Source organism: Gopherus flavomarginatus, chromosome 6 (genome assembly GCF_025201925.1).
Source record: "Gopherus flavomarginatus isolate rGopFla2 chromosome 6, rGopFla2.mat.asm, whole genome shotgun sequence".
In the NCBI taxonomy this organism is placed as follows: Eukaryota; Metazoa; Chordata; order Testudines; family Testudinidae; genus Gopherus; species Gopherus flavomarginatus.
The window spans coordinates 55,684,185-55,690,819 of record NC_066622.1 but is presented as its reverse complement, the minus strand read 5'-3'; the positions used below and the strand labels follow the sequence as shown (position 1 = coordinate 55,690,819).

Below are 6,635 nucleotides of genomic sequence, written 5' to 3'. Positions count from 1 at the left end.
CAAAAGTAACTTCTTGTATTTCTAGTCTCTTTATATGACCCACTGATTTGCCGCTTCCAATTCTCTGCTGTACACGCCAGCACTGGATCGAGTGAGGTGCCTGGACCCATCCTGTACTGAGTACATGGGGGACTTGCAGGTTCAGACCCTAAAATCGCTTTGGAGGGAAATTCTAACCCCACCCAACCCCGACCTGTTCCTGGGAGGTGTCAGTATTGACCCAGGCTGCCGAGCACCAGGGAATGAAGTGACCAATTTTATCAGTAAGTCAGACCCCCCAGCTGCCCGCTGCCTGGATCACCTCCCCGCAGGTGCCGCGAGTCACCCTCCAGAGCCATTGCTGGGCCCCGGGGGGCAGCCACACAAGCCATGGGGATGGGCAGCTCCCAGGAATCTCGGCAACGAATCTCCAGGCCAGAGGGTTTCCCCTAGTGCCGGATCCACCCTCAGGGTCCAGCCAGCCAGCTGCTTCCACCCAAGGCTAGTGCGCTAACAGCAGCAGCGTGGCTGGGGGGCTCGGCCGGTAACTGGTCCAGTCGTCTGAGCATGAACCCAACCGACCCCAGGAGATGGACCCGGGTCACCAGCCCAACCCACCACACAGCTGCTGCCGCTACCCCATTAGTGCGTGAGCTCCCATGGACCACGCTGGGGAGATCCCCCAGCTGCAGGGTAGATATCCCTGAGCGCCTGGCAGGGCACAGCTCCTGGCTGACCTGCCCTGCTGAGTTCTCTACTAGGCTGGGTGGATCCAGGGCCGAGGGTGCTGGGTGACATGGGGGCATTGGCTGTGGGCTGGGACTGTCACTTCCCCTCCTGCCCATCCAACAGGATCACAGCAAACGAAACCAGCTCAGCCTGCAGGGGAAGAGTTCAGTCCAGGGCCTGGTGCATTCTGGGAGCAGGGACGGTGCAGAGAAAGGGCAGATACAGGGCACCTCTGAACACTCTGCGCAGAACTGCTTGTCCTGACCCACAGCCCCTGTTATCCCAGCCCTGGGCTCCCCTCTCACTGCTCTGCCAGTGCCCCTCACTCCCGATCCACAGACCTCCCCCGCTGTATCTGTGACTTCTGCTACTGAACCACCAATGTGCTGACTCCTCTTGTGAGACATTTCTCCGCACAATACTGCTGCTATTCCAGTTACTGACTCCAGGAAACATTTTCCTTAGCCTGGTTCCGTGTGTCACTGGTTTCTATAGCAAAGGCCAGTCCCTGGCCCTGTGGTCCAGACATCCTCATTCACATCAAGCTTCAAGTTGAGAATCATTTCCCATTCCCGCTCTGTGGGAGGGGAGACTTTTAAACGCGCTCTCTGTGCGACTGCACATGGCTGAGCAAAGAGAACAAACCCAAATCCCCCCTGTGCTTTGGGAGCCAGGTTTGCTGTGGGAATTCTGTAGTTCAGATGACTTCACACCTGGGCATTGTGATTCTTTACCAGTTTCTCTGGCAGTGGGGCAATTTTGTGCTCACAGCTGTGATGGCTGAGTGGTTAAGGCGTCAGAGTTGAAATCCAATAGGGTTCCCCTGTGCAGGTTCAAATCCTGCTCACAGCGAGGCCTGTGTTTTAGCTACTCTCTAACCCGGGCAATACCTCTCTATAACCCCCGAGACACTCTCAATTCTCTCCCCACCCCAAGTAAATCCTGTTCTGCTCCTTTCATAGAGATTCCTGGGACACCACTTCTCAGCACCTGAAGCCTCTGGCTCTCACCTAGTGCCCCATAGATCAGCCATAGCCCTGGTTCTGCTTCTCTCTCTAGTGTGTGAAAGGAGCCAAGTCAGCGAATCCATGGGGGCTGCAGAAGCATCAGAGAGAAAAAAAAAAGGTTGCCCAGCAGCCAACTCTGCCCTGGCACCTCCCACCTGCTAGCAGGCCTGGCTGATAAGCTCCTCCTCTTCTCCTTCAGCGCCTCCTGCTGGCCATTTATGGGGTGTGCTGGAGGAGTGAGGAGAGAAAGAAGTGGGGCAGGGTGGGGTGGGAAGATATTTGATGGTTTGGGGGCAGGGCCTGAGGTGGAGCAGGCATTGAGCACTGCCTGGGAACTCTCAAAGTCAGCACCTCTGAGCGCAGAAGCCTTCCCTGAGTCTGAGCTGCCAGGATCCCTGCCGCAGAGCAGGTGCCACAAGTCTCAGCCTCTCTGTCCCACACATGGCTCTGGGCACCACCAGGAATCATTTGGCTCCTGGCACACAAGACAACTTAAAAGCTGAGTCCCTGGACAGCAGCTCAAACCGTGGCCCCTCTCAGTAAGAGCCTGATGCTCTACTGACTGAGCTAGCCAGGTTTGCTAAGAGCCTCCTCTTCTTGTCCATGGCCACTGCCAATTCCTCCTTCTTTTCCTCTCTCCTGCACCTGAGGGTCACTAAATCTCCTCACCTAGACAGCCAGCCCGTCCACTGCACCCCAATCCCCCACTCCTGAGCCTCCCTGCCAAAGTCCTGCACCTGGCTCCATAGAATTAATTCTCACGTGTTGCTGGGAACTCTGCTTCTTGTGCCCAGGGAGTCTCAGCCCCCCATCAGTAGAAGACCTGAGAAACACAGTGTCTGCCTTTTCTAAAGAAGTGTTTGGAGGGGCTTTTCTCATGTGGCCTAATGGATAAGATGTCTGACTTCAGAGCAGGCATTCAGAATTCAAGTTGCTTCATGGTTGTGTTGCTGCAGTTTTACCTTCGTGCTGAAAGTCCTGCTCCCTTCAGGGCTGGAACCTCTTCTTGGTGGCTCAGGCCAATGCTCTGGCTTCAGCTAGAGCCTGGGAAGGAGTTGGGGGTTGGGTGTCACAAAGGCTGGGGCATGAGCCGCAGGTGCTTCCAGTCTAGCCTTTGCCCTTCCTGACTTGCCAAAGAAAATGGGCGGCTGGCCGGGCCAGCGTGTAGAGCAGTTTCCCTCTTCCAAGTGTGCACCTGCCCCTGTGCTTGAGGGGGTTGGTAAATAGCACCTTGGGAGCCTGAGTGTTTCTCTGCTTCTTGCCAGCTGGGGAAAAGCCTCTTGGGGTAAAATCACCTGCCCCACTGCAAAAGTGAGCACTGTGAGTGGGAAAAGACTGAGGCCACACCAGGGGGCTGGCCCTGCTTTCCTACCTTCTTCTGATGTTGGCCACAGAGCATCACCAGCTGCCCTGCATGCTGGTCTGTGGGTCGCTTTCAGTGGGTGTTTGGCATGGCAGGGAGCAGCCTGGCCGGGGGTCTTTGTGGCTGTCTGCTGGCCATGCAGAGGCATGGTCCTCCCCTCCTCTTGACCCGCCTTCAGTTGCTCTGTGGCTTATAAACCTTCCCTTGGAGCTGTCAGCACCAGCCGCCTCTGCTCTAGGTGTCCGGAGGAGGGAAGGTGTGAGGGACTCCAGGCTGGGCTCCACCCTCCCTCCTGCCAAGCCCTGACTATTAATCCTGGCCCTGGCACTCCTTTCTTCAAGCGCCGTGTGGGCCAGAGGAAAAGTGTGGCAGCAAGGACAAGGGCCAAACTTGTGCGCATCGCGTGAAGCAGCAAGAATCCCAACCAGGTCAAACCACAGGACTACAGGCAGCCACAGCCACTTCTACACCCCAATCCATTGCAGCCATCTCAACCAAAGACCTGGCTCCAGTGGGTGTGAGTCACCCAGCCAGAGGAAAAAGACTCACTGATAAACAACTGGAGACAGGGAAATTGAGCACTTTGAGCTCCAGAGCTTTACCACAAACCAATACCAGGTCCCACTGACATTTGAATTCAGATTACAGGATTCAGAGTCCTGAGTGCTGCCCATTACACCATGGGACCAGCTTGTGCTGCCTTCTCTGGCCATCGGTGTCCCTCATGGGGCTGGCTCGTGTAAGGGACTGTCGGCCCTTTACTAAAACTTAGTGTGGTTTTTGGTTGGCTCGTTCCCAGTCCCAATAAAAGGGGGAAGGGTCAATGGGAAATCAGGCCCCTGAGACTGACAGCCCCTGGGGCAATGGTCACCAACTGGTAGGGAACACGTGAGAATTTCTTAATGGAGAAAAATTCCTGGTGAAAATTGGCAAAGCTGTGCAGATTTTGAAAAGTTCCAGTGAATTTACACATGAAGATACAAACAGAGAGACAAACACACAGAGAGAAAGAGAAAATCACAGACTGCACAGACCCACACAGACATAACAAAAACCAAACCCACACAAACCCACACAGCACACAGAGCCATATACACAAAAGGGAAAGCCACACAAAATATAGAAAGAACAAATCCACACCAAAAAACACAGCAAAAGCCCACAACAAGAAAGCACAAAACCCACATACCAAAAGAATACTAAGCAAAAAACCAATCTGTATGCAAAAATCATACACACACGCACCCAAAACTATGGCAGTCATCCACCAAAATCACACAGGACCCACATGCACATCAACACGACAGACGAAAACCACATCAACATACAGAAAGCCAGGCAGGGTTTGAGTCTCACAGAGAAGAGGGTGAGCATACATGTGTTTGGGGAGCAAAGACTGAGGGGGAGTCAGGGGCAGTGCTCTGGGCTCTGCCTGACCCTGGTGGCTGGCAGAGAGCAGAGCCTGGTAGATCTGTGGAATCTGCCCTGCTCTCTGTAAAGCAAGGGGACCTCAGTGTCTTCTGAGCTGCAATTGTATTTTCTGTAAGGCAAACTGATTGGCAGAACCCATTTGTTTAAAGAAAGCTAGTGCTTTAGGTGAGGTTTGAATTCACAACTTCAGCATCACTCCGCTCAGCACGGCTACTATAAGTCCTGTACACTAACCCATTACCCTTCTGGTTCCCAGCTGAGGGTCTTGCCTCCTTGATTCATGGATGGATTAGGGGTTGAGGGGGTTGCACTAACTAAAACAAATCGATATTAATGGCTGCTGAATGGCAGCAGCAGAGGTGGGGAGCCTCCTTCTGTGTGATAGAGCTGGTTCCCACCTTCCGTTGCTGAGGGGAAGGTTGGTGCTTTGAGCCCACCCGGGGCAGGAATGACCCATGGGGAGATTAACTGGACTCAAGAGAAGGGAAGGGAAGGGAGGGGAAGTCTTTTCTATTCCTGCCTAGCTCCATTGGTCTCCTGTGGCCCTTTCGGCTCTCTGCTCCTCTGTTGGGGAGATGCAGAGACAAGCCCCCATCTGGGTGAGTCACCGAGAGGCTGTGTCCCATGGAGTGTGTGTGGGAGAGGGGGAGGGTTGGATTGGGCTCTAGGGGAGAAGGTTGTGTGTGACAGTGTGTGGGGGAGGGGGAGGGTGTGTTCCTTAGGATATAAATGACGGAAAACACAGGAGTAATGACAGCGAAGCCCCATATCTCAGTGTTATGACCCTGTGTGGTGCTGCCGTTCACTTTCCCCTCCTATGGTCTCAGCTTTCATTGAATCCAGCATTTTTTCACCTGTCATCACCACAGAGGTGTCGCACATGCCTCAGATACAGAGACGCCGAGGACTGGAACTGATTTAGCTGCAGGACAGCTCTGCTAGGTCTTTATACATTTGCACAGGAAAATGCTGAGTGTTTAAATTCATTTCAAGCCCCCCCGCCCCCATTCAGCGAATTCCTGAACATACTGGAGATGGGTCTGGAAATCGATTTTCATTCAAAAATTTTTTTCAAGGGAATCACTTGGATTGTAACTAGGAACCTATTATCCTGCAGGGAAACATTCACCCACTGATCTATCCTCACAACAAAGAGTGTCATGTATAGCTCAGAGCAGGAACAGTTTTTAAGCTAGGGGTTACTAAACTTTCTCTCTATACAAACACCACGGCTTACAAACTCCTCACCCCCGCTCTGTGTCACCAGAGCACAACAACAACTCTCCTTGGAGCACACACAGCTCCCCAGCTCCGTGCCCGTCAGTCTCTCCAGGATTGCTCCAATCCCTTAAAGCAGGGTCTCAACCTCAATTTACCTTAGGGCCAGTGCCAGTCCTCCAATCCTCATAGTGGGCCAATAATGTCACTCATACCACTCAGAACCTGCCCCCCAAAACTCTGCCCCCCATCTGCCTAAGGCCCCGGGGGAGAGATGGGGGGAGGAGGTCTAGGGTTCAGGCCCTGGGGCTGGGGATTGGGGTGCAGGAGGGGTGCAGGCTCTGGGGGGAGTTTGGGTGCAGAAGGGGTGAGAGGCTGGTCTCTGGGAGGGAGTTTGGGTGGGGGAGGGGTTCTAGGGTGCAGGCTCTGGGATGGAGTTTGGGTGCTGGGTGCAGGCTCTGGGCTGGGACAGGGGTAGGGGGAATAGGACGAGGGATGGGGGTGCAGGCTCTGGGAGGGAGATTGGAGCGGGTGGGAGGGGGTGTGTGGAGGGAAAGGGTGCAGGCTCTGGGAGGGAGTCAGGGGTGCGGTGCTTACCTGGGGCTCCAAGGCGGGGCAGGCTGGGGGGCCTCCGCATGCTGCTGCCCCCAGGCATCACCCCTACAGTGTCCCATTGGCTGCAGGGGCTTGGAGTGAGGGCAGCGCGTAGAGGCACAGCACTGCCCCGCCCTGCCATGGGGAGGGGCCAGCAGCCACTGGAGTGAGCAGACATATACTGCACGGCCAGGGCCCCGGGTGGGGGGAGCGCCTGGGGGCAGCAGGTGGGGCCAAGGGAGTGAACTGGTCCCAAAACTGCTGAAGCCCCATGGGCAAGACCTGGGAAGCAGGACTGTCAGCCAGACAAACAC

General features: G+C 54.8%; 1 non-coding gene across 1 annotated transcript; it reads left to right on the top strand.

The window, feature by feature from the left end:
* Window positions 1-1,478: 1,478 nt before the first annotated feature.
* Window positions 1,479-1,560, top strand: TRNAS-UGA (transfer RNA serine (anticodon UGA)). Its single transcript has one exon. It is a non-coding gene; the product is annotated as a tRNA-Ser (tRNA).
* Window positions 1,561-6,635: the final 5,075 nt, after the last annotated feature.